The 23795-nt window shown below is 48.8% G+C and overlaps 2 non-coding genes across 2 annotated transcripts; one reads left to right on the forward strand and one right to left on the reverse strand.

Annotated features, from left to right (window-relative positions):
• Positions 1-4053: 4053 nt before the first annotated feature.
• TRNAP-UGG (transfer RNA proline (anticodon UGG)) lies at positions 4054-4125 on the forward strand. The gene has a single exon. It is a non-coding gene; the product is annotated as a tRNA-Pro (tRNA).
• Positions 4126-4252: 127 nt separating this feature from the next.
• TRNAP-AGG (transfer RNA proline (anticodon AGG)) lies at positions 4253-4324 on the reverse strand. Its single transcript has one exon. It is a non-coding gene; the product is annotated as a tRNA-Pro (tRNA).
• Positions 4325-23795: the final 19471 nt, after the last annotated feature.

Genomic DNA, 23795 nt, shown 5'->3' on the forward strand with positions numbered 1-23795 from the left:
GTGCATGACTGACAGGCCCCACATCACCATTGTCTGGCATGTTGCACTGCTTGATGCTAGTGCAACATGTCAGATATGTACTGCGTTTGTGTACGGACAAACTGTAATAGGCTATGCCTGAAACATACGTAAAACAGCCGAGGGCAGGCCTCATCCGGCGGAAGATGATATTGCAACTTTTATATGTAAACAAATGATTAGTGAGATAATTTTGTTACGTGAAAAAGCTGAAATATTCCAAGCAGTAACATAATTCAAGTGGGTACCCTTGGAGTGTAGAGGTCATAAGGGGTTAGGGACCCCTAGAGCACAGCTGGTTTTCCGATGCAGAGGCCACGGAGGCCAGGTGCAGTGCAGATAGGTCAGCCAAGGGTTGTGTGTCCGAGGGTCCTTGGAGCAGGTGCAGGTCAGTTTGAGGGTGGATTGCAGGTCAGCAGGGCCACTCTGGGGGGTAGCGCTTGGGTGTCCTGAAGTCCCTTGACTTGAGCTTGCTTCTGGCCCTCGGAGAGTCCGGAGTGGACTTTTCTTCTGGGTGTCCGACCTTGGGGGGCCAGTACCACGGGCTATGAGATGTCTTTGCCACTGGATGCCGCAGTGCCACCAGACTTGGCCCACTGTCAGGGTTTATCCTTGGCTCCATTCGGTGAAGCTTGGTCTGGCTGCTGTGCCTGGTTCGTTGATCAGCGGCCAGTCAGTGAACTGGACTTCACTTGTTCTTGCCTGCTGGGGGCAGGGAGTGATGCCTTCACTCCGGACGGAGGTTCTTGGGAATTCTTAGAAGGTTGGAGGTCCTCTGGGGTTTCTTAGAGTCCGTCTGCTGTCCACTCGACCCCTCAGTGGTGATTGTCGAGTCCTGGGTGCAGCAGACAGGGTTTAGCGCCTTTTTCTTCCTGCAGCAGGACTTCTGTTCTCAAGCCTTGGCTCTTCTTTGTCTCTGGCCTTCTTGTGTTCAATGCATCTGATCTGCAGGTCTAGGGATGCCCACTAAATACTGCATCAAGTGGGCGTTAAGGTGAGTACCTGATAGTGGCCAGTGGGCCACTTACTTTAGGTGGCTATATCCACGATGTGACCTCTTCCTTAAGGAAGAGGTCACATCCCTACCCCTGACTGGCTATTTTCCTGCCATCCAAGATGAAGGAAAATGAAATGGAGTGGTCACCTCGCCTGCCGCACCTGTGGTGTGGTGCAGGCTGAGGGGGGCCAGTCTTCCTACTCCGACAAAGTTTTTTTAGCAGTAGGCAGGATGTAATGCTGACCAGTCTCCTCCCGTTTTAGCTGCAGATAGACAGTCTGCACGGCTTACAGGACGTTGCCTCTGATGGTCTCAGACAGACTGCACTGTTGCTCCTTGCCATCTCTGTTAGCTGCAGGAATGCTGCATTGCTGACCGAGGGTGGCTTTCATCTGTAATTTACATGGACTGTCCGTTATTTCAGACAAATGTCCATTGTCCGTAATGAAGCCTTTAACGTACAGGTTTTATTCGTAACTGTGTCTGGGCTCTGCTGTACATATCGGACTCCCTGATTTAATAGAGCATGGAGGAGATCCATGTGTCCTAGACAGGTCCAGGTCTGGTAACCCCGGTAACATCATTTAATCAATTATACTATCCAACTGATTAGTGTCCCGCCTGTCCTGGCACTCAGTTCCTTCTGCGATACCTGCAAATTGGAAGTTACAAATTCTCTTTGCCTTAGGGCTAAATGCCACTTCTTGTCTTTGTTGCCTCACGTTACCCAGAAGGAGTGTAAACAGAGCAATACTGTCACCCCAGAGTATACATAGAGCTGCTGACGCATTTCTAATTGCATCCTCAGCAGCAAAAGTTCCATCCTTTCCCCCACTCTTTCTCAACAGCAGCGTTTGCAACGTCAACATCTTCACAAACTGCTTAACTTTTAGTCAGAACCACTGGCATTATGTATCATGGGAGGACCAAAGTACTGCTTCTCAGCACTCTAGTTCCTTCTCACCTCCCTATATGTCTTCTTGATTTTATCTTTCACTCACCCACAACTCTATCTTTCTTTCCTTCTTTCTAAACCTCACCTTTCCCTCCTCATTCTCTACATCTACCCTCTCTCCCTCACTTCTTTCTCTGCATCACATCTCCCACTGCGTAACTTCTCAATTTATCTCACCGTTAGTTTGCTACCTTATCTCTCCGCCTCCTCTTCCTCTTTTTCCACATGATTCCTCTCACCTGTTATCTGCCCCCCTGAATTCTTTCTTCCTACCTCTTTCTCTCCCTGTTATACTCTATCACTTCCTTCTCTCTCAGTCTCACTGTGTCTCCTTCTCTCTTCTCACCAAAGTCTCCTTCCCACCTCTCTGCCCCTCTCTCCACCTCACCACTCACTCTTCTCACCCCTCAGTGTACACAACCCTCCCCTCTCTTTACATTTATTTATCTCTACCGCTGTACCCCAATCTAAAATCTTTCTCATCGCTCGACCTCTCTTTCTGTACCTAGTCCTCTTTCTACCTTGCTTGAACTTTCACCTTACCGTTCTCTCTTCACTGTACATTTCTCCAGGGGTGGCTTCTCCATAGGGGCCAAAACGGCTGAAACTCCTCACCCCCACACAGACACGGTTTGCAACAGCAATGCAGCCTGTCTGCAGCTAACAGATGTGGTTAGCAACATCTATGAAGTCTGCAGCTAACAGATGTGGTTAGCAACATCTATGAAGTCTGCAGCTAACAGTCATGGTGAACAACAGCAGTGCATCCTGTCTGCAGCTAACAGACGTGGTCAGCAACATCTATGCAGCCTGTCTGCAGCTGATAGTCATGGTGAACAACAGTGCATCCTGTCTGCAGCTAACAAACATGGTTAACAACAGCACTGCAGCCTGTCTGCAGCTGATAGTCATGGTGAACAACAGTGCATCCTGTCTGCAGCTAACAAACATGGTTAACAACAGCAATGCAGCCTGTCTGCAGCTAACAGATGTGGTTAGCAACATCTATGAAGTCTGCAGCTAACAGATGTGGTTAGCAACATCTATGAAGTCTGCAGGCTAACAGTCATGGTGAACAACAGCAGTGCATCCTGTCTGCAGCTAACAGATGGGATCAGCAACATCTATGCAGCCTGTCTGCAGCTGATAGTCATGGTGAACAACAGCAGTGCAACCTGTCTGCAGCTAACAGATGGGATCAGCAACAACAGTGAGGCCTGTCTGCAGCTACATGGTTAACAACAGCACTGCAGCCTGTCTGCAGCTGATAGTCATGGTGAACAACAGCACTGCAGCCTGTCTGCAGCTAACAGACGCGGTTAACAACAACATAGTAAGAGGGGTGAAATCTGGCAAAATGTCACACTGTCTCTGAAGTGATAGGGTTAAGGAAGTGATATCACACACCCGCACACACAGACGATATACATGTAAAATCATTTATACTTACCTCAGCTGCCATGTTAGGGCATATTAGAGATAATTATACCCCTTTTCTATCACACTAATAGTGGATAATACCTCACCACTCACTGTAAGTGTAACAAAAAATTGACAGCAAAGATTGGAGTCCCCACTGACTTCCTTAAGGAAGATTTGGCACTGAGGTCCTGGCACTGGTTTTGCCATCTCTGAGACCAGTGGTGGCAAAGGGTAAGGCAGGTGTCGGACCTGCAACCCCTGGACTGCGCCCGAGGGGAGCCCCGTGGTACACGACATCAGCTCCCTTCACCCATCACCAGCTGAGGAGCCCTCGTGGCACTATGTGCTGCTCCCAGGGCTGCCCATGTTGCATCATTTGCATGCTAGCTTATGAGTGGCTGATTCTATACACACCTCCTGCCCAGCACCCAATGAGCACCACCATGCAATGCGGAGAGAAGCAGACGCCGGCAGAGTGCCACAGCGCCTCGTAGGGGAGCAAGCCTACGTCTGTCAGCGCGTGACGTCAGGCACGTGTGTGATGTAACTGCGTAGCGCGCGGTACACAGTGGCTCCCAGCTCCACCAATCCACAAAAAGAGCGTGGCTCACGTGGCGTCTCTCACGACTAACAAGATGCCGCTGCATCTGCTAGATCAGCTGGCTCGTTGGTCTAGGGGTATGATTCTCGCTTTGGGTGCGAGAGGTCCCGGGTTCAAATCCCGGACGAGCCCTTGTTTTTTTATTTTTTTAAAACTTTTTAATATTTATTTATTTTTATCATTGATTCCAGAGAATCATGGTATAAATTCATAAAAAAATGTAAACAGAGGATCCTGTCAACAAAAATTTAAAAAAGTAGGGCTCGTCCGGGATTTGAACCCGGGACCTCTCGCACCCTAAGCGAGAATCATACCCCTAGACCAACGAGCCAGTCGTGAAAGCTGGTCCAGCGATTTTCAGGGAATAAAGAATATGATTTCAGGCCTATGCAGTGGTTTGTATTTTTCTGGTATTTTCAGCTCCTACTATCCTTGATAACAATAAACGGCTTCGTCTGTTTTTATTCATACTAGACAGAGAGGAAACGTGGAATGCAACTACAAGGGTCATTTAATGCTATTTTCCGCCTGTTTGTGAACCTATATCTCACATTTCAGTCAAACCTGAAGGGTTCCAGTATATTGCGCCGGAAGCGTGGGTCCTACATCATTCATGCACCATCAGTGACAAATGTATGATCTTGATTGGTTCAGTCATAAAACCCAAATGTGTCTGGTTGAGAGCAGAGACTCCAGTTGATTTGATTTTCTTGGTAAAGTACGTGTGGCAGAAGATGCCCGGGCTGTGAATGCTGATACTGGGGCAAAATATAATAGATGCCCCCCATCCCCTCACTGACATGCCCTTCCTCTGTCACTAGTGCAAAGTCCCCCCCTATGTCTGCATGGTGCAAGGAAGTGGTCTCCACTTCCTTCTTAAATGCCCCTGGCTTTGCCACAGGGCCCTCTTCAGGGCTGTGCGACCGGTGCAGCCGCACCGCCCTAAAGAGATCAGAGCTTTGTCTAGTGATAGTTTTGAATCGCCATGAAATGGTAGCACAGAGGGTTAATGTGCCTGCTGCGAAGTACAGATCTGTCTTTTATGTGGATGGCTGACTGGATTAGTAAACAACCTTTACCAGGGCTTTGAAGTAAATGAAATGTGTGTGAGACGGGGGCTATGGAGGGATGGGGGCACTTTTGCCAGGCGGTTGAGATGGAATCTGAGGAGAAGGGGGGGGGGGGAAGAAGGCACTGCCAATGCTAAAGCCAGCCCTCACCGGGGGTGTCTCATCTCCGGGGTGCCCTCAGGATGCATACTGAGAAATCCTGCTCTGTGAATGTGTTAGCTGGGGGCTGCTTCCCTTGGAACATCAGAATCCATTCTCTCTCTTACAGGGAGGTTCCTGATAGGGATCCAGATGTGCAGGGAACCTTTGAGTCAGGGGCTGCCCTGGGGCAGGACTTTTTCTGGCTCCAAAATGGGCACATACAGTTGAGGAGTGTTGCTGCTGCCCTCTTTGGCCGCCTACCCCACCACAACACGGAAAACACGTCAGACACATTTATTATCTCCCTCATCTTCACAAGACCTGCATGAAGGAAATGCATTTACCCATAATGTGGCGAAAGGCGATTTCTTTGTTGCATCAGTTGACTGATAAATAAAGGTTGAACTGCAAACTCTCAGCATAACATCAAAAAGATCTGGGAGCCCATCTTAGCTGAAACATGGAGTAAGGAAAGCAAAGGATAGGGTGGGCCCGTTTTCGAGCCAAAGCCATGCCCCATTGTCATCTCGGTTAAAAAGTTGGAGGAGCAAGTGAAAGAAACAAAGTGTAAAACGATGACTAGGAAGAAATGTCTAAGAATAACCAAATCAGTATTATTGGGTTGACCGAAACCACCGATACAGGTCTGATAGAAGTGCAAAGTATTTGAAGATGCTCATCCTAATTTTAGACAGTCCAGAAATTCTCACTTAAATTTTATATATGGGATAAAGTACCCTCTGCCGTACATAACAAGAATATTGCGCTTCACCGAGGAATTTCATAATCATACAGAGGAAAGAGGCTGAGTTCCTTTATGTTATTTTGGGTGTATTTGTAAAGTGCACTTTCAACTGCTAGGGTATCCTGGTACTGAGCAAGTGTGTGCGCCTAGCCCTGCCTGCTATAGTTTGGTTAATTGAGATGCCAAGTCTGCTTGCAAAATTCAAAAAGAGAGGAAGAGGCTCTGATAGGGAGTGGGAGATTGTCCCATGCTTAAGGAATGATCTAAGAGAATGCATGTCCTCCTGATCTGGTTCAGTGCATGTGTGTGATGCTGGGAAGAAGGAGACCTGTGGAGCGAAGGTGTCTGGTTGGTTGTAGAAGGAGATGCTACTGTTCAGGTAGGTGGGGCCCAAGTTGTTTAGTGTCTTGAATTTGATTGTGAGGAGTTTGAAATGAGTGTGTTTATGTATTGAGAGCCAATTGACCTCCCTGAAGTGCAGTGTGATATGAGTTCTGTGCGAGAGGTTGAGGATGACTGTGTCTGCCAACTTCTGGAAGGTTTGTAATCTTCAGATGATTTGCTTGGATATCCCGGCGCAGAAGGTGTTCAGTAAGCCCAACTTGCTGGTGACTAGGGTGTGAATGATGTTTTCCTGGTGTTTCTTGGGAGCCATTAAAATATCTTCCTCAGCATCTTCAGGGTGTGGAAGCAGGATGCAGTGATGACGGAATTGACTCGTGCGGTCATGTCCAGTTTGCTTACTATGATGATTCTGAGGTTCCTGGTGAGGGTGCTGGGTGTGGGTCTGCGTTTGGATGGCCACCAGATGGAGTCCTATGGAAAGGTGTTCTTGCTGAAGATCACTATTTCTGTCTTGTCCATTTAGTGACTTCGGTCATGTAGGCAGTGAACTTGTTTCTTACTTTGGGGGTCCTATCCGAAAGGGGAGGAATACATTGTGGGTCATTGGTGTTGGGCAAACAGATCATGTATGCACTGAAGAGTGTGGAGCTAAGTGATGAAACTTGAGGCCCTTCCTATGTGAGTTTGAGGGCTTCTGAGGAGGAATGTGCAAGGCTGACAGCTTGTGTTCTGGCCAAAAGAGCAGATCCAGTGGAGAGTGAGTCCATGTAAGCTAATCTTGTGCAGGCTCCTGATGCCAATCTCATGCAGGCTCCTGATTAGCATGGGGTGTGAGGCAGTGTCAAATGCTGCAGAGAGGTCAAGGAGAATGAGGGCTTCTGTGTCTCCTCTGCCAAGGAACATGCAGATGTTGTGTGTGGCAGCAACAAATGATGTTTCTGTTTTGTGGTTGGGCCTTAATCCTCACAGCATGACATCAAGAAGCTAGTGGCTGCTGAGGTGGTCGGTGAGGTGTTGTTTGATTAGTTTCTCTGAGAACTTAGCTGTGTATGGTAGAAGGAAGGTGGATCTGTAGTTGGAGAGTGTGGCTGGGTGAGCGGTGGTTTCTTGAGAAGGGGCGTGACTATGGCATTTTTCCCCTGTCTGAGAACATGACTGAGTCAATGAAGGCATTGAGGATGGGTGCTAATGCTTCACTGATCAGTGAGAGTCCTGTGGTGAGGCCAAGGGTCAGAAAGGCCCCATAAGTGGATAGTATTCATGGTAGCTACAGTTTCAACTGTGGAAATGGTGCGCCACAACGCTAGGGTTCGTTCTTCAACCATGATGGGAAGTTGAGGAGTAACAGTGATGGGGGTCTATTTGCGCGTCAAAGTTCCCAAATATGTAGGTGATTTTGCTGCAGAAGAATTTTACAAGCTTGAAGAAAAGCTAATGTTTTTGATGTCGCTGAAGTCGGCATAAAACTCAGTGCAATAGTCGATGAAGGTAATGATTTCCTTGCTGATGTTTTCTCCAGCGTCAATGCTGTCTGCAAGAGATGTGCTCTTGCTGTTCCCTTATTTGCTGATGATAGTTTCTTAGGGAGGATTTGAAGATGTCTTTATCCGTGGTGTTTTGATTTGTTCTCCATTTGTGCTCCAGTTTCTTGCAGTGACATTTCAGCACCCTCAGTTTCTCTGTCTACTAGCTGGTCTGAGGTCAGCCTCATACCATTGGGTTTCACTTGAGGGGCGACAGGGTGTGGGCGCATGAGGTGATCCAGCTTTTGAGGTTCTTAATGGCTTTTGGCAGGTTGCTGAGGTGCTCGAGCTAGTACTCTTAGAAAGTGGAAGCCCAGCTCTCTTCTGTGATGCTTTTCAAGCTGTGGTGGGTGGGTCTGGTGGTGGTAGGTCTGTGGTGATGCAGGATGGGTATGCTAAATCCGACGAGGGAGTTGTCTGTCTAGGACACAGTGCTGGACTGTCAATTGTTATGTTGCTAATTTATGAGAAAATCACATCCAATCGGTGTCGGGCAGTGTGGGTGGGTTTGGTAATGTGCTGCATGAGGCCGAGGTTTCTGAGGTTTTCTAGAAGGACTATAAAGTTTGGGTCAGTGCTTTCCTCTAGCCTAAAGTCAAGTCAAGGTCTGTTTCTATCTATGACCGCAGAGACGTAAAAATTAACTGCTTTGATAAGAGTCCCCTGGCACTTTTGCCTGATTTGTGAGCAATGTACATGTGTCTGTGTGAGAAGTGTTTGTGCTAAGTTGCCTATGAATGCAGCAAAACACATCCTTTCCCATGTCCTTTTTTAAAATGTCTTGTGGCAATTTGGAGGAAAACAGCTGTGGCTGTTCCTGTTGTAATTGTGAAGTGTCTCTTTTGGAATCTTACCTGAGGTTTATATTAAATGTGAAATATTGAAAGCACCTGCAGTAAATGGAAAGATGGAAGCACGGATGAGGAGCCTCCCTTGGTTGGGCCTTCTCATTGAAGGTTATAATCAAGTCATTTTGTGTGGTTCCATGATATAGCTACCACTCTGAATCCAGCGATCCAAGTTCAAATCTCACTAGGACCTCAGCTTTCCTAAACTTTACTCAAATTCTTCCAAATATTAGCTCACTGCCTAGATTCTATCTTTATACATCATAATATATTATGATGCACAAATAGGTAATTTCTAGCATTCAGAAACACTTCCTTCTCTTTTTGCTGTCTTCCTCAGCTCTCTGAATAGCCAGCATCGACACAAACATTATTCTATAGACAATGGTGCCCGACAAAGAACTCTGCATACACATTTCTCTTAATAAACTTTTGAGGACAGCATTGGTCTTTGCGTCCATGGCAATAAGCAGACAAGGCCTGTGCCTCTTTTCTTGAGCCCTTCTAAAAAGGGCAAGTCACAAAAAATACAGCTACTTTGAAGTAATAAAAATGCATATAAATAAGAAGCTATATTATTAAAAAAAGAACCTCCATGTTTTCTTAAATCATCACCAGGAGCATCTATCTATCAGATTTTTGGAAGTACGTTCTCTAGCGTTTTTGTGACCCACATCGGATGGTGAGCACTATTTGACCCAGAATCTAGAAGATACATTGGATAGATAAGAACTAGACATATCGGTGAGGAGGCTCTGAAGTACTTTCAGCATCATGATGACATCATGACGCATCATGGCTCCACTTATCAGCTGAGCAACACCTCCCCTTGTGTGCCCTGGAGCTCAAAGGTAATCTTGATACAGCAGTTGTCACAGTAAGGGGCATTGTAGGAAGCTGGCTCTGTCTATACTATATCAAAATGAGATATAGGGGGTCATTTTGACCTCGGCGGTCTTTTTGAAAGACCACCGAGGGACCGCCATGCTGAAGACTGCCAGTGGTGGCGGTTTTCCGCTCGGCTTATTATGACTGTTGGCAGCTCTCCGTCCTTTTTCGGACGGAGAGCCACCAACAGCCATACTGGCGGGCGGCGGGGAAGTGGAGGTTGCTCCACCTCCACCGCCACGTCAACAGAACACCGCCCACGGAATCACGTCCTGTGATTCGGCGTGGCGGTGTTCTGTTGACGGTGTGGTGTCGGCGGAGCAGCCCCCATGGCTCCCGTCCCCTCCCGGAGGATCGACGGACCAGGTAAGTCGATGGTCCGTTAGGGGAGGGGGGTGGGGGGTGTTGTGTGTTGTGTGCGTGCATGAGGTTGTGCTTGTGTGTATGTAGAGGGGGTGTGTGAGTGCATGTATGTTGGCGGTCTTACCGCCGCTTCTCCGCCGTCCGCCAGGGTCGTAATGACCCCCATAGTGTGCATAGAGTCCAGGGGTTCCCCAAGAGGCTTGACAGAGGCAATAATAGATAATACTAATGCTCCATTTGTGGTAGTGTGGTCAAGCAGTTAGGTTTATCAGAGGGTAGTGTTAAACATTTGCTGTACACACACAAGCAATAAGTAAGAACACACACTCAATGACTTAACTCAAGGCCAATAGGTTTTTATATGGAAAAATATTCTTTTGTTAATTTATTTCTAGAACCACAAAATTAATTTAGCAAGTAAGTACATTAAATGAAAGGTACTTTACACAGCAATACTTAGCACTTTGAATGGAATCAACAATGTACACAGTTTTCTTTAAAATGGCAAAAAGCTATTTTAAAAGTGGACACTGCAATTTTCAACAGTTCCTGGGGGAGGTAAGTAAAGTACAGTTTGTGAGGTAAGTAACAAACGTACGGGTTCAATCTTCGGGGCATAGGTAGCCCACCGTTGGGGGTTCAAGATAACCCCAAACACCCAGTACCAGCAACACAGGGCCGGTTAGGTGCAGAGGTCAAACAGGAGCCAAAATAACATAGGCCCCTACGGAGACAGGGGGTACTCCGGTTCCGGTCTGCTTGCAGGTAAGTACCCGTGTTGTCGGAGGGCAGACCAGGGGGGTTTGGAGGAATACTGGAGGTGCACCAAGTAGGCACAAAAACCACACTCTAAGTGTCATGGGGGCGGCCTGGTGCAGTGTGCAAACAGGGCGTCGGGCTCTCAATAAAACTCTATTGAGGGTCCCGGGGGTCGCTTGGGCGCTGCAGGCAGGGCACTAGAGGCCCTCTTGGGAAAGCCACCAACTGGGCAAGGGTGAGGGCCGTCTGCTGGTCGTTGCTACACGGTGGTCGGTTTCTCTCTGACCTGGGGGTTGCGGGTGCAGTGCTTTTCCAGGCGTCAGGTATCTTCCTCCCGGGCAGTCGCGGTCAGGGGAGTCCTCGGGATTCCCTCTGCAGGCATCGTCGTGGGGGTGTAGAGAAGTCAGCCCAGGGTGGACACGTCATTGGAGTCACCTGGGGATCCTCTCTGGCTAGTCGGTTTCTCTGGACACGGACTGGGGGCGTTGGGTGCAGAGTAGTTGGACTCACGCTTCTGGAGTGAGGTGAGAGTCCCTTTAAAGATGGTTTCTTTGTCTTCTTTTTGGACAGGTTCACTGTCCACAGGAGTTTCTCGGTCCTCTGTGATGCAGGCAGTCCCCTGGAGGCTTTTCATGGGTCGCTGGTCCTGCAGAACGCGTTGCTTCTTTTCTTGCAGCTTTTTGAAGCAGGAGACGGGCCGGTAGGGCTGGGGCTGAGTCAGTTGTTGTCTCCTTCTCTTCTCTGTGGGGTTTTCAGCTCAGCAGTCCTTCTTCTTTCTTGGGGTCATCAGGAATCTCCAGAGCCGGGTTCAGGGTCGCCACTAAATACTAAATTTAGGGGTGTGTTAGGGTCAGAGGGCAGTAGCCAATGGCTACTGTCCCTGAGGGTGGCTACACTCTCCTTGTGCCCACTCCCTCTGGGGAGGGGGGCACATCCCTATCCCTACTGGTCCTAATCCTCCAAGCAAGATGGAGGATTTCTCAAGGAGAGGGTCACTTCAGCTCTGGACACCTTAGGGGTGGTCCTGGCTGAGGGGGGGACTCCTCCTTGTTTTTCTCATTATCCCTCTGGACTTGCTGCTAAAAGTGGGGGCTCGTTCTGGGAGGTGGGCATCTCCACTAGCTGGAGTGTCGTGGCGTACTGTAACACCAGGCTTGAGCCTTCGAGGCTCACCACCAGGTGTTACAGTTCCTGCAGGGGATGGTGTGAAGCACCTCCACCGGCTTTGTTTCTGACCACCGAATGCACAAAGGCCCTCACCCCATGTAGTCAGAAACTCACCTGGAAGTGGCAGGATGGCACAGGCCGGTCAGCCTTGCATTAGCAGTTGGGCTAACATACAGGGGGTATCTCTAAGATGCCCTCTGTGTGCATTTGTCAATAAATCCCACACTGGCATCAGTATTCAGTGTATCCATTATGGTGATGTGGAGTTTGTAATGACAAACTCCCAGACCATATACTCAGTATGGCTACCCTGCACTTACAATGTCCAAGAATTTAATTAGACACTGTAGGGGCATAGTGCTCATGCAGCTATGCCCTCACCTGTGGTATAGTGCACCCTGCCTTAGGGCTGTAAGGCCTGCTAGAGGGGTGACTTACCTGTGCCACAGGCAGTGGTTTGTGGGCATGGCACTCTGAGGGGAGTGCCATGTCGACTTTGTTTTTTCTCCCCACTAGCAAACACAAGCTGCAAAGCAGTTTGCATGCATTGAGTGAGGGGTCCCCGAGGGTGGCATAATACATGCTGCAGGCCTTAGGGACCTTCCCTGGCCACAGGGCCCCTGGTACCAGGGGTACATTTTACAAGGGACTTAACTGTGTGCCAGGGCTGTGCCAATTGTGGAGCAAAGGTACAGTTTTAGGGAAAGAACACAGGTGCTGGGGCGTGGTTAGCAGGGTCCCAGCACACTTCCACTCAAGGCTGGCATCAAAACTAGGTAAAAAGTGAGGGATGACCATGCCAACAGTGGCATTTTCCTACAATCCCTCCCCCCCCCACAAACGAAAGAGGATGAGACTAACCTTTCCCAAGAGAATCTTAATTTTCTAAGTGGAGGAACCTGGAAAGGCCATCTGCATTGGAATGGGCAGTCCCAGGTCTGTGTTCCGCTACAAAGTCCATTCCCTGTAAGGATATGGATTACCTCAAACGTTTGGGGTTCTCTCATTTCATTTGCATGAGCCTTCTGAGAGGTCTGTGGTCAATATGAACAATAAGGTGAGTACCAAACAAGTATGGTCTCAACTTTTTCAGTGACCAAACCACAGCAAAGGCCTCCCTTTCAATGGCACTCCAAAGCTGCTCCCTGGGGAGCAACCTCCTACTAATGAGAGCAACAGGCTGGTCAAGGCCATCATCATTGGTTTGGGATAGGACTGCTCCTATCCCATGTTCAGAAGCATCTGTCTGCACAATGAATTGCCTGGAATAATCTGGAGCTTTCAGAAGTGGTGCTGAACATATAGCTTCTTTTAGGGTGTCAAAGGTCTTTTGACAGTCTATGGTCCAGTTTACCTTCTTGGGCATTTTCTTAGAGGTCAATTTTGTGAGGGGAGTCACGTTGAACCCATATCCCTTCATAAACCTCCTGTAATACCCAGTCGAGCCAAGGAATGCCCTGAGACAAGTCTGGAGTTTTGGAGCTTCCTAGTCCAGAATTGTCTGGGTCTTGGGTTGTAAAGGTTGCACTTTGCCTCCACCTACCAGGTGGCCCAAGGATACAACTGTTCCTTGCCCTATCTGGCATTTGGATGCCTTGATAGAGAGGCCAGCTGCTTGCAGGGCCTGCAAAACGTTCTCCAGGTGTACCAGGTGATCCTTCCAGTTGGAACTAAAGACAGCAGTATGATCTAGATATGCTGCACTAAAGGACTCCAAACCAGCAAGGACTTGATTCACCAACCTTTAAAAGATGGCAGAGGCATTTTTTAAGCCAAAGGGCATAACAGTAAACTGATAATGCCCATCAGGTGTTGAGAATGCTGTTTTCTCTTTTGCTCCAGGTGCCATCCTAATTTGCCAGTACTCTGCAGTTAAGTCAAAGGTACTCAGAAATTTGTTTGCACCTAACTTGTCAATCAGTTCATCTGCTTTGGGTATGGGGTGACCATCTGTCTTGGTGACAGAATTGAGCCCTCTGTAATCCACACAAAACCTAATTTCTCTCTTTCCATCCTTGGTATGAGGTTTGGGGACTAAGACCACTGGGCTAGCCCAGAGGCTTCAGAGTTCTCTATTACCCCTAACTCCAGCATCTTGTGGACTTCCATGTTGATGCTCTCTTTGACTTGGTCAGACTGTCTGAATATTTTGTTTTTGCCAGGTAAACTGTCTTCTGTGTCCACATTATGGGTACACAGACGTGTCTGACCAGGGGTCAAAGAGAAGATTTCAGCGTACTGTTGCAAGAGTTGCCTTCAGTCAGCTTGCTGTTGGGCTGAGAGGGTGTCTGAATAAACCACTCCATCTACTGTCCCATCTTTAGGGTCAGTTGAGAGGATGTCAGGGAGAGGTTCATTCTCTGCTTCCTGATCCTCATCAGTAACCATCAGCATGGTGAAATCTGCCCTATCATTATAGAGCTTAAGGTGGTTAACATGGATCACCCTCTTGGGTGTTCTGCTAGTGCCCCGGTCCACCAAGTAAGTGACCTGACTCTTTTTCTCAAGCACTGGGTAAGGGCCAATCCATCTGTCTTGAAGTGCCCTGGGAGACACAGGTTCCAGAATCCAGAATTTCTGCCCTGGTTGGAATTCAACCATTGCAGCCTTTTGGCCACTCCACAACTTCTGGAGTTGTTGGCTGGCCTCAAGGTTTTTGGATGCCTTTTCCATGTACTCAGCCATCCTTGATTGGAGGCCAAGCACATAGTCCACCACATCTTGTTTGGACTCATGGAGAGGTCTCTCCCAGCCCTCTTTAACAAGTGCCAGTGGTCCCCTTACAGGATGGCCAAACAGCAGCTCAAAGGGGGAAAACCCTACTCCCTTCTGTGGCACCTCTTTGTAGGCGAAAAGCAAGCATGGGAGGAGGACATTCCATCTCCTTTTGAGTTTTTAAGGGAGACCCATGATCCTGCCCTTCAATGTCTTGTTAAACCTTTAAACAAGCCTATTGGTTTGTGGATGATAAGGTGTGGTGAACTTCTAAGTCACCCCACACTCATTCCACATGTGTTTGAGGTAAGCTGACATGAAGTTGGTGCCTCTGTCAGAAACCACCTCCTCAAGGAAACCCACTCTGGTAAAGATACCAACTAGGGCCTTGGCTACTGCAGGGTCATTCGTTGACCTAAGGGGAATTGCTTCGGGTTTATCTTGTAGCATGATCTACTACTACCAGTATGTATTTGTTCCCTGAGGGTGTGGGAGGTTCAAGTGGACCCACAATGTCCACACCAATCCTTTCAAAGGAGACCCCCATCACTGGAAGTGGAATGAGGGGGGCCTTTGGATGGCCACCTGTCTTGCCACTTGCTTGACAGGCGACACAGGAGCTACAAAACTCCATTACTTTCTGGGACATATTGGGCCAATAGAAATGGTTCACTAATCTGTCCCATGTCTTGGTGTGTCCCAAATGCCCAGCTAAGGGGATGTCATGGGCCAAAGTGAGGATAAACTCCCTAAACCCATGAGGCACTACCACTCTCCTAATGGCATCAGGTTTGGGATCTCTTGCCTCAGTGTAAAGGAGTCCATCCTCCCAATAGACCCTGTGGAAGCCACTGACATCTCCCTTCTCCTGCTCAGCAGCTTGCAGTCTCAGGCCTTCAAGAGTGGGACAAGTCTTTTGTCCCTGGCACAGCTGTTCCCTTGAGGGTACCCCTGGGCCAAAGAGCACTACCTGGTAAGGCTCCAGCTCCATGGACTCAGTTCCCTCAGGGGATAGGACATCTTCCTGGGAAGAGAGGTCCTGTTTCTTGTGCTATATAGAAGCTGGTCCCCCCGTCTCTTGGAAAGTTGGGCCATTATTCCATGCTCCAACACTTCTTTTTCACCCTGTGCTCTGCTCTGTGCTCTTGTTTTTACACACACCAGTTCAGGGATACCCAGCATGGCTGCATGGGTTTTGAGTTCGACCTCAGCCCATGCTGAGGACTCCAAATCATTCCCTAGCAAACATTCTACTGGGAGAGCAGAAGAGACCACTACCTGTTTCAGGCCAGTAGCCCCTCCCCATTCTAAAGTCACCACTGCCATGGGATGGACCTTAGTTTAATTGTCAGCACTGGTAACTGGATATGTTTGTCCAGCCAAATACTGTCCTACGGAAACCAGCTTTTCTGTCACCATGGTGACACTGGCACCTGTATCCCTCAGGGCTTCTACTTTTGTCCCATTTATCAAGAGCTGCTGCCTGTATTTTTTCATATTAGGCGGCCAGACAGCTAGTGTGGCTATATTCACCCCACCCTCAGAGACTAAAGTAGCTTCAGTGTGAACCCTGATTTGCTCTGGGCACACTGTTGATCCCACATGGAGAGTGGCTATTCCAGTGCTAACTGGAGTAGAACTTGTGGGACTTTTCTCTCGACATGCCTAGTCTCCAGTGTGGTCTCATTGCTGTCTACCGGTGTGACACCAGGCCTTCTTGGGATCAAAGCTTTTACCCTTACACCCATTTGTGGACTGTGAAGCGGTTCAGGCCTGCCCTCCTGAGTAGGTTTTTGGGGCCCTTGAGAAGACTCTTTAGTTTTGTCCTTAGATGTCTCACCACCCTTCCCCTAGGAAGGTTTTGTGACCCCTTCCTTTTGGTCACCCTTGTCTTGACCCAGTGGTCTACCTTCTTTCCAAATTCTTGGGGAGATATTAGACCTAGGTCTACCAGATGTTGATGCAACTTGTCATTGAAGCAGTTACTTAACAGATGTTCTTTCATACATAAATTATACAGCCCATCATAGTCATGCACTCCACTGCCAGATATCCAACCATCTAGTGTTTTGACTGAGTAGTCAACAAAATCAACCCAGGACTGTTTCAAGCTTTTGAGAGCCCCCCTGAACCAAATTCTGTACTCCTTCATTTAGAATCCAAAGCCCTCAATCAGGATAGCTGTCATAAAGTCATAGGATTCTGTATCCTTACCAGAGAGTGTGAGGAGTCTATCCCTACACTTACCAGTAAACAGTTCCCAAAGGAGAGCTCCCCAGTGAGATCTGTTTAGCTTTCTGGTTGCACAAGCCCTTTCAAAAGCTGTGAACCATTTGGTGATATCATCACCTTCTTCATATTTTGAAACAATCCCTTTGGGGATTTGTAGGATGTCAGTATTCTCTCTGACTCTATTTATGTTGCTGCCACCATGTATGAGTGCTAAACTCAGTTCTGCTCTTTCCCTTTCTATAGCTAGCAGTTGTTTCTCGAAAGCTAATCTTTTGGCCATCCTTGATAAAAGGATGTCCTCATCATTGAGGTCACTCTCAATGTTCACAGGGGAAATGGACTCACCTGTGGAAGAACCAGAGTCTCTACATCTGATTTGTGGAGACAGGGGTTTGGTACCCTGTCCTCCCTAGTTATGGTAGGAGGGGGGAGTTCTACCTCCTGATCCCCAACTTCTTCCGCAAGTGAGGGGAAGTCTTCTCCTTCAGTAGGGTGGTCCCTGGTGTACTCTGCCAAGAGCTCATGGAGCTTGACCTTGATAGGGTTGGAACCAGTTTGAATCTTTCTTAGCTTGCAGATGGACCTTACCTCTGTCATCCCTAGATGAAGGTAAGGGGTAAGGTTGCGTTCCATCACCATATCGTCTGACCTACTCATTATGTCTCTAAAAGTTGGGATTACTTTTTAAGAAACTATAAAACTATTTCTAGGAACTAAATCCTAACTTTTACAAAACGTTTAAACTTAAAAAAGAGATGCTAACAGGGACTTACACAAGGCACTAGCAGGACTTTTAAAAATTTGAAAAAATAGTCAAAATTCTAAATCTATTTTCTAATGACAATTTTGGAATTTAGTCGTGTGATCAGGTATTGGCTGAGGAGCCCAGCAAATGCAAAGTCTGAGACCCCAACACTGATCCACCAATGTAGGAAGCTGGCTCTGTATATACTATGTCAAAATGAGATATAGGTGGTCATTACAACCCTGGCTGTCGGTGTTAAAGCCAACAGGCCGGCGGTAAAAAAAATTGAATCACGACAGTGGCGGAAACCGCCAACATAGACAGCCACCTTAACACTCCGACCCCCACGGCGGTACAAACAAACACAGCAGCGGTAACTGCCAACAGACAGGCAGAAGACAATGTACCACCCACTGTATTACAACAGGCCAATCCGCCACCTTTCCCGGGGCGGATTCACCGCGAACAAAAACACGGCGGAAACAGGACTTGGAAGGGAAAACGCTCACCTCTACACACCCCACGAGGAACCAGGACGCCATGGAACCTGAGCTCCAGATACTCCCAGCCTTTATCTTCCTGCTCCTCTACCAGGAACAACAAAGACGGCGGTGAAGACCACGGTGAGTACTGCACCTACGACACAGGGGAGGAGGGAGGGAAAAAAGAGTGACACACACACGCAACACGCAACACTCCCACCCCCACTACAACACACACACAAGTACATGTAGATACATTACATTTACAACCCCCAAACCCCCCTAGAAGAATGCAAGGACAAAAGGAAATGAGTCGAACATTGTAATCTATTCAAATACAGTAATCAAAAACATATATATACAAATATTTACACTATAAACAAATATATACATCAAGAATACAAGTCCAAGGTATTCCACCATCATAGTCCGTGGACTACTGGGCCCAAAATGCATGGGCAAGGCCCACACTCAATACCCGATCAAAACGGAGAGAACACTACTGGGGCATCAGATAGAAATACAACAGGCACCTCAGGGGGAAGGGAAGAGGGGGCACCTCAGCCGGATGAGTGCATGACACCAGATCCAAGAGGGGGCTTCATGCCCACTGCTGTATCCTGGGGAGCGGGAAGCCACAGTCTCACAAGTCTTTCCAGTGGGTGGGTTGCCCACTGCTGTATCCTGGGGAGTGCAAAGCCACAGTCTCACAAGTCTTTCCAGTGGGTGGGTTGCCCACTGCTGTATCCTGGGGAGTGCAAAGCCACAGTCTCACAAGTCTTTCCAGTGGGTGGGTTGCCCACTGCTCTATCCTTGGGAGTGCAAAGCCACAGTCTCACAAGTCTTTCCAGTGGGTGGGTTGCCCACTGCTGTATCCTGGGGAGTGCAAAGCCACAGGCTCTCAAGTGGATGCCTTACTCCACTGGTTCTGGAGGGGACTTTGTGCCCAGAGTGCTTCATCCTGCCAAGGACAGAGGTAGTGGATAGGATACTCCACTGGTTCTGAAGGGGGCTTTGTGCCCAGAGTGCTTCATCCTGCCAAGGACACAGGTACTGGATGGATACTCCACTGGTTCTGGAGGGGGGCTTGTGCCCAGAGTGATTCATCCTGCTTGTGGCAGCCTCAGAAGCGTTGGAAGCTTTGGTGCTCATTGGCCTGCGGTGCTGGTGGCAATGGTGTCCTTGGCAGCGATGCTGGTGGCGGCGGTGTCCTTGGCAGCAGTGCTTGTGGCGGCGGTGTCCTTGGCAGCGGTGCTTGTGGCGGCGGTGTCCTTGGCAGCGGTGATGGTGGTGGCGATGTCTTTGGCATCGGTGCTGGTGGCGGTCTTCTCCGCCGTGCAGGTTTTCGCCGACTTCCCTGTTTTTCTGTGCCCCTTCCCCACCTTGGATGGTGGCGCAGCTGTCTTCCCACTCCCAACTGTACCCCTGGGAGAGGCTTTGGTGATAGATGTTTTGCCTCTCTCCCGCCGGGCACTGGCCAACTTCTTGTGCTTTTGAGGTGCGGGACTGTCCGTGGTCTGGCTCCTTGGCACACTGGCTGCCCTGCTGTTTGGCGCACTCCAGAAGCCGGTTACTACTGGCACCACTGTTCCCACTGATGTTGTGGCTGAGGTGCTAGGTTGGGACCTGGAAAGGCGGGCCCTAGGAGACTGAAGGGGTGGGGGAGGTGAGGGGAAGAGGTCAAGGTTGGACAGGAAACGTTTTTTGGACACACTGGGATGGGTAGATGGAGGGGGTTTGGGAGTGGAGGAAGAGGTAGTGGTTGTAGGAGATGTACGTTTGCTGACTTTGGGTAAAGGTGCATTGGCTGGAGGCTGTCGTGAGGTGGATGGCTGTTGGGTGGGTGTGTGGCTGCGTTTGTGTACCATGGGAGGTGGGCTCACAGACACACTGGGAGAGGACACAGGGAATGTGTGAATGGTAGTGGGGGTGAGTAGGGAAACAAGGAGGAGGGGGACACAGTGAAGGCAGTGGATGTTGGTATGTCTGCATGTGTATGATGCTTGCGTGAGTGCCTGTGGGATGTGTGGTGCTTATGTTTGCCTGAGCTTCCCTTGTGTGTTGACGTGCGTGCATGCTGGTCTGATGGTGTGCTTGGGATAGGCTGAGGTACAGGGGTTTGGGTCTGGGTGGAGGAAGTTGGAGGGGGGAGGCTAGAGACAAGGACAATGGCTGCCATAAGTGCTGAGACCAGAGTCTGAAAAGCGCGTTGTTGGGCTGCCTGACCAGAAGGAATGCCCTCCAGGTATGCATTGGTCTGTTGCAACTGCCTCTCTACACCCTGGATGGCATTCAAAATGGTAGACTACCCAATAGTGAGGGACATGAGGAGGTCAATGGCCTTCTCACTGAGGGCAGCAGGGCTGACTGGGGCAGGGCCTGAGGTGCCTGGGGCGAAGGAGATGCCCACCCTCCCGGCTGAGCGGCCACGGGGCACACGCTGAGGGGCTGCTGGGAAGGCGGTGCTGGTGGGGGGTGGCTGCTCTACCTGGAGATGCGGTGGGCACAGAGGGGCCCGCCACCGCAAGGGAGCTCCCATCAGAGGAGGAGTCCGTGTTGCTGGTCTCAGCTCCTGTCCCCGCAGTGGAGCTCCCCTCGCCCTCCGTCCCACTGGTGGCTTCTGACTGCGTTGTGTCACCCTCCAGGGCCATGTGGGATGCAGCTCCCTCCTGCTCCGTTGGCACTGCTCCTCCGCCTGATGATGCTAATGCACACAAGAACAGGGAGACTACAAAAAGGGGGGGGGGAGACAGAAGAAAGACATGTTGAGTGTCAGAGTCACCAGATCCTCGGGGTCTGCGCACGTTCCCAACACGTCCACCACTGAACAGGTCCAAGACTCTGATAGATAAATCACAGAGGCTAAGAGAGTTCAAGAGGGGAAGAGGGGATTAGGAAGGGAAGCAGCTGGGAAGGAGACCTGTAGTAAGAAAAAGGTTAGAACACACAATATGACAATTATATCTCCTGAAATCAATACTAGACGATGATTCTAAGCATAGTCATTCTGAAAACATGAACAATCTAAGAATTACGTTTAAAATGACTAAGTTTCAAGATGGCCGGATACCTGTAAGGGAATCAAGATGGATTAAATGAAAACTTTCTTATTCAAGTACTTTCCTTTACATGAGAATCAGAAAAACATTCTTACTCAATTTTAAACCAGTCATATAAATCCTTTTTTGAGAATGCATACTAGGACCATACAATATTGCATCTAGAAACTCTGATCTTCTGTGTACTCTTAAAATGTTTCAACACAAATTGCGCATATTGTAGATTTTTATGTATATATATATATATATAGTAAACACCATAAAAGGATTGTGCACCATGAATAACACAATATGGATTCAGGAAAACAAATCACATAACTTGTCAACTCGAATATTACATGATAAATATCTTAGAATAGTGGCATACAATAAACAACATGAATTAAACTCGAGGAGGGAATCGTGCGTCTTGCCGATTCGAGTGTCACCATGTAAAATGCCAAGAAATTGTAGTACGCAATGAATATCAAAGTCAAATCATCATTAAACGAATCACGCATCTTGCCGATTCGTAAACCACGATGTAAATGCCGAGAAATAACAGCTCACAATGAATAACAAGATCAAAGTACAATGAAACGAATCGCGCATCTTTTGCCGATTCTTAAGCCACCATGTAAATGTCAAGAAATGGAAGCGCGCAATGAACAACAAAGTTAAAACACCACAAAACGAATCACGCGTCTTGCTGATTCTTAAGCTACCATGCAAATGTCAAGAAATGATAGCGCACAATGATTAACAAGATTAAATTATCATGAAACGAATTGCGCGTCTTGCCGATTCGCAAGTCATCTTGCAAATGTCACAAACACTCAAACGCATATTTCACACGTGCAAAGTACTCTGTCAAATCATAAAAGAATTAGGCCCAAGAACATGAGAGTTCTCGATAACGGCGTCGGGAGGCCAGCCCAACCACCGTCTTACCACCCAGAACAAGGATCTCCAAATGAAGAATGAAAGTCAGATGTCTGGAAGATCAAATAGGCCACCGGGACAGGAGCTCAGGAAGTAGCTGCTGCTCTGCACTGGGACCTCTGAATAGTGAGCACTTGGAGCTGGGCTGGCTCCCTTTTACAGAGTCTTGGCCCAGCCCACAACCACACCCAGGCATGCTGCAGGGAAAGTCTCTGGAAGGCCCTGGAAAGGGACCACACCCTAACACACTCTGAAAGCCTGCAGCAATACATTGCAAATGAACAGTATTTGTAAACACATTAGAAATAAGTCTTCAGGATTAAACTCTGCAATGCAAAAGGTTAAACAACAACATATCAGCACAATTCAAAAATTACGTTGTTTTGAGAGTGCTGGGTTTTTGCATTCTAGTCGCCAATAGAGCGCGCACTGCCCTGGTGTTGACATTGAGTGCATCCAATACCGCTACCGTTGGCGGACACTACAGACACAGAAGCCCCCTGCACTATGCCGTGCACTTAGAGTTCCCTAATTAATCACACGGACATGGGTTACAAGGCCTATGCCCGATTGCTGCACACATGGAAGTCACAGGAGCCTGACTAGGTGTAGTTGCCTCTGAACACAGCTGGGGTGGGGTGCCACAGGGCCTGCCTTAAGAAGGGACCTTGCCTACTAAACTCGCCCTGACCTAGGGGAACCCACAGCCCACCTCCCCCACCCAGACACCTACAATGCGCGCTGAATCAGCAGAATGAGAGTGTACTCACCCCCTTGGGGCTGCTGTGATGCCCCCAAGCACCCATCCAACTCCGGATACACCGCCACCAGGATCCAGAACATCAATGGGGTCATGGTGCAACAGGCACCCCTCCCACGTTGGGAGGCCATCCCCAGCTGGCCCTCCGCCGTCTTCTTGCTCCAGTGGCGAATGTCCTCCCATCTTTCCCTGCAGTGGGTGCTCCCTCTGTGGTGGACCCCCTGGGTCCGGACTTCCTTGGCGATGGCACACCACATATCCTTCTTCTGGTGGGTGCTGACCTACACGAATAGTACAGGGGAAAAGGAGAAGATATAACCGTCCGCACCGTCACAGTCATTGGCCCGCATCCCTACCCTTGCCATGATGCACATGCACTCACCGTCGTATCATGCACGCCTCATTCTCCCCCCCATCTTTCATCAACACCACTCCACACAGGCATTGCCCATTCAGCATTTTCACAGTGTACTTACCTGTTTGTCTGGAGGACCGTAGAGTAGCGTGTACTGGGGGAGGACCCCATTCACTAGTTTCTCCAACTCCTCCGTGCTGAAGGCAGGGGCCCTTTCCCCAGACACAAGAGCCATTGTCTCTTCCAGACTGAGGTCACAGCAGCACTTGCAGTGTAGGTCCTCTCCTGTCGAAGATCAGGTATCAAGTGATTGAACAGAGAGAAAATGGCGGTCACGTCCACAGCGGTGCGTTCCTCCACCGCCGGCGTACATCGTCATTGGCTTCTGGTACCCATAGGGTCCAATGTTAACCAATGCAGGATTGCGCCGCGGTCTTCGACCGCCTACCGCGACGGTGTACAACGCCAGCGCAGTTACCTCACATCCCTTTGTCCCACATTACTGGTCAGGTAGTCGCCATTTCAGGGGGCCACATGGCATTAATTTTAAATGCGTCACACATATCTAGGCCTTGCTTAAACACTAATACAGCCATATATCGATTTTCAAACATTTTGCTATAAAGTTGTGTTTACGTACCTCAGTGTTGGTTGACTCTCTGCTCGCTGCTCTCCTCCATAGAG

This window comes from Pleurodeles waltl, unplaced genomic scaffold (genome assembly GCF_031143425.1).
Source record: "Pleurodeles waltl isolate 20211129_DDA unplaced genomic scaffold, aPleWal1.hap1.20221129 scaffold_39, whole genome shotgun sequence".
NCBI classification, from domain to species: Eukaryota; Metazoa; Chordata; class Amphibia; order Caudata; family Salamandridae; genus Pleurodeles; species Pleurodeles waltl.